This window comes from Protomyctophum parallelum (assembly GCF_964188405.1).
Source record: "Protomyctophum parallelum genome assembly, chromosome: 23".
Taxonomy (NCBI): Eukaryota; Metazoa; Chordata; class Actinopteri; order Myctophiformes; family Myctophidae; genus Protomyctophum; species Protomyctophum parallelum.
The window spans coordinates 28,995,858-28,999,263 of record NC_139715.1 but is presented as its reverse complement, the minus strand read 5'-3'; the positions used below and the strand labels follow the sequence as shown (position 1 = coordinate 28,999,263).

The window sequence follows — 3,406 nt, the reverse complement described above, 5'->3', positions numbered from 1 at the left end:
TGATCTTCTGTGGCCAGATGTCATTTATTGGGGTCTAGTAGGACTATAGTAAGTAAATAAAAAAATAATCGCTATAACATTTTGTAAAGAAATACATATTTAGCCCCATGCTCAAATGCCCCGCCCCCCCCTGTCAAAAACAGCTAAAATCCCTGAAACGAAGGAAAGCAGCAAATGAAAAGAAATTAACACTCATCTTTTACTTTATCAACCTATTAACAACCTAAAACATGAACCTTGGTTGAAAAAAACTAAAGTTGTCCTTTAAACTTCAGCATTCCTACTTCATCTAGTAGTGTAAACGGATCTATCCTCTCAAATGAAGGTGAAATAAAACTAACTCTATGACCCAAGTAGCAATAGCGCCCCCCTCTGGGCTCAGGCACCGAGTTGGATAGGTCACTCATTTCAGTGCAGCTCTCCACGCCAGGGTTGCCATGTCCGCTTATTATAAGTGACCTTTCTGTAAGGTTTTCTGTACATATTTGTAGTTGCGGGTTGAGTTCGAGTTGAGTTTTTGTACTACTGTTGTTTAAACCAGGGTTTCATTTTCAAGACAAGAAGGACCCCCAAATAATTATATTTGTCCGCGGACCCCCATCTGAAAACATTCATGGCAGGGTCTCAGGGACCCCATACAAGATTTGTGTTGTGGAAATATTCCACTTCCACTCCAATCTTCAAGATGTGTGTGTGTGTGTGTGTGTGTGTGTGTGTGTGTGTGTGTGTGTGCGCGTGTGTGTGTGTGTGTGTGGCGTGCGTGTGCGTGCGCCGTGCGTGCGTGCGTGCGGACAGCTGCAATTCCAAACTGGCCCCCGTAATATCTGAATCCCCCCCCCCCCCCACCCCTCTTCCCCTCACTGTATATTTGTCTCCCCATTTTACCTCCTCTATGATGATTTCCTGTTTTTGATTATAATTGTCTCCACCAGGCCGAAGGCATGTGGGGAGAGTATGTTTTGCACACACACTCCCTGGATGCCAACCATGAACCTCTGCCCCAAACTTTCCAGAACGGCCTGTTATAGCGCCACCAGGAGGCCGCTTTGTGCAAAACAAGTTTTTCGATGCCATATTTTGCACACACACTCCCTGGATGCCAACCATGAACCTCTGCCCCAAACTTTCCAGAACGGCCTGTTATAGCGCCACCAGGAGGCCGCTTTGTGCAAAACAAGTTTTTGCACAGTACACCTACAGATTTTGTCCAAACATCACGCAAATTGGTACACAGTCTCTCTAGAGCCATTCAACGAAACGGGTCTTTCAGATTTATCAGACTCCATCCTGATTGGTTAAGATTGGCTTCCAAAGTTCACAGGAGTGCTCAGTTTCAAACAAAATGCTGCGAATCATGAACACATCGCGTGATTTCCGTGCAATTGTGCACCCACATTCCCACTAGGCCGAGGACGAAATGCCACATGAACAATTTCAACTCAGCCTCAAGGTGGCGCTATAACTGGCCAAAAAGTGTTTTACCTCTAACTGCACGGATCTGTGGATAACCTGGTGGAGACCTGTGCCCGGAAGGGCACTTTTTCTAGTTAGTAGCCTATATTTGTACGTCTCTAAATGTTATATGATGAATTGAACAAGGTGGACCCTCTTGTAAACCAGTGTAATGCTTTATGGTGTCGTCCACTCACAGACAGTTAACAGTCTTTGTATTGAGTTGTGCTTGAAATGTACTGTAATTCTGCAAACTGTTAATACATACTTCAATCAATCAATCAGTCAATCAGGGCTCGCTTCTTTCGGGCTTGTTTGTATTATTTTTGGAAAAATATAAAAAGATACTCCTGTGGAAAGGCTATATTATATTACTTATATTGACCCTATAAACTAATTAGTATTATTTAGTATATGTAAGGTTTTGCTTTTACCCCCTCAAATGGTACCTCGTCAGATAATCCGCACATATCCTACAACAACTTCTGTGAACAGACTTCACTCACTGTATAGTAGCTTTTCATAAATTATATTTGTACTTAGGCTGTCTGCTGTCATGAAAGTTTATAGTTAGAGAAATTCAAAATCCAGCCGTCTGCTGTCCAGCCTCTCCCACCCCTCACTGGGGAACATTCTGGGAGGAAATCAGAAACGGGGTGAGTCTTCTTGTATTCGTTTTCATAGCCTTCGTTGCTTGATTCTCTTGCGAAAGCAACCTGGCAACACTGCTCAACCACCCCGCCCACATTTCCACGTCAGATCATAAGTCGGAAGCAGCTTTGAGGACCTGTGTGTGTGTGTGTTGACAATAAATATACCGGTATTTTGTCTAAGTAAGCCTGGGACCGAGGCTAGTATTTCGTGCACGTGCACGTACACTCACAACTCACACTCACGCACGCGCGCACACACACACACACACACACACACACACACACAGAGAGAGAGACTGGATGGCAACAGCAAGCAGAGACCCTCTCTCAGAGCACGGTGGTCAGACAGTCCCTGCAGACCCTCTCTCAGAGCCTCCAGAGTGCCTCTGCAGACAGCAGAAAGGTCGCAGTGATGTCAGCACGCAGACAGACACCAGAATACAAGGTGAGTCTACTCTTAATGAGAGAGAGAGGAGTGGACAGACAGACAGACAGACAGACAGACAGACAGACAGACAACACTGAGATTTAATGGTAGTATGGTACCTTTATTCTCTCTCTCTCTCTCTCTCTCTCTCTCTCTGTGTGAGTGTTATGTGTGTGGGTCTCCCCGTCTGTGTGTGTGTGTGTGTGTGTGTGTGTGTGTGTGTGTGTGTGTGTGTGTGTGTGTGTGTGTGTGTGTGTGTCTCTCTCTCTCTCTCTCTCTCTCTCTCTCTCTCTCTCTCTCTCTCTCTCTGTGTGTGTCTCTCTCTCCCCCTCTCTCTCTGTGTGTGTGTGTGTGTGTCTCTCTCTCTCTCTCTCTCTCTCTCTCTCTCTCTCTCTCTCTCTCTCTCTCTCTCTCTCTCTCTCTCTCTCTCTCTCTGTGTGTCTCTCTCTCAGACAGAGATGACAACTTTACAGGATGCAGAGGCTCAATTTATGTAACTTAGATGTTATGTTATGTAGACATAACTCTAGTTTACATAACTCATATCTTCACTGTACAGATATACTGTACATTACTCATATCTTCACTGTACAGATATACTGTACATAACTCATATCTGGAAACTAAATGAAAACTAAGCTAAGACTGCATATACTGAAAATGTCATCAACAAATAAAAACTAGATGTTAGGAAGGGACTAGTGGACAAGAGATCTACTATAAGTCATTTACACTTGGTTGCATGCTGAAAATAGCCGATCTACAAGCGTTGTGAGCTCGTAGATCGGCTATTTTCAGCACGTGTAAAATTGCTAGAGTCAGTCATTACGACGTCATCAAGGCCCGCCAAAACACATTTTAGTCGACTAAAATC

The 3,406-nt window shown here is 44.3% G+C and overlaps 1 pseudogene across 1 annotated transcript in view; it reads left to right on the top strand.

Moving 5' to 3' along the window:
* The first annotated feature begins 319 nt into the window (after positions 1-319).
* LOC310853991 (cytidine and dCMP deaminase domain-containing protein 1-like) overlaps positions 320-3,406 on the top strand; it is a 24,301-nt pseudogene continuing 21,214 nt past the window's right edge. The window contains exons 1-2 of the transcript XR_014571114.1: positions 320-325; positions 2,525-2,550. The product of XR_014571114.1 is annotated as a cytidine and dCMP deaminase domain-containing protein 1-like (transcript). The remainder of the gene's footprint in view (positions 326-2,524; positions 2,551-3,406) is intronic.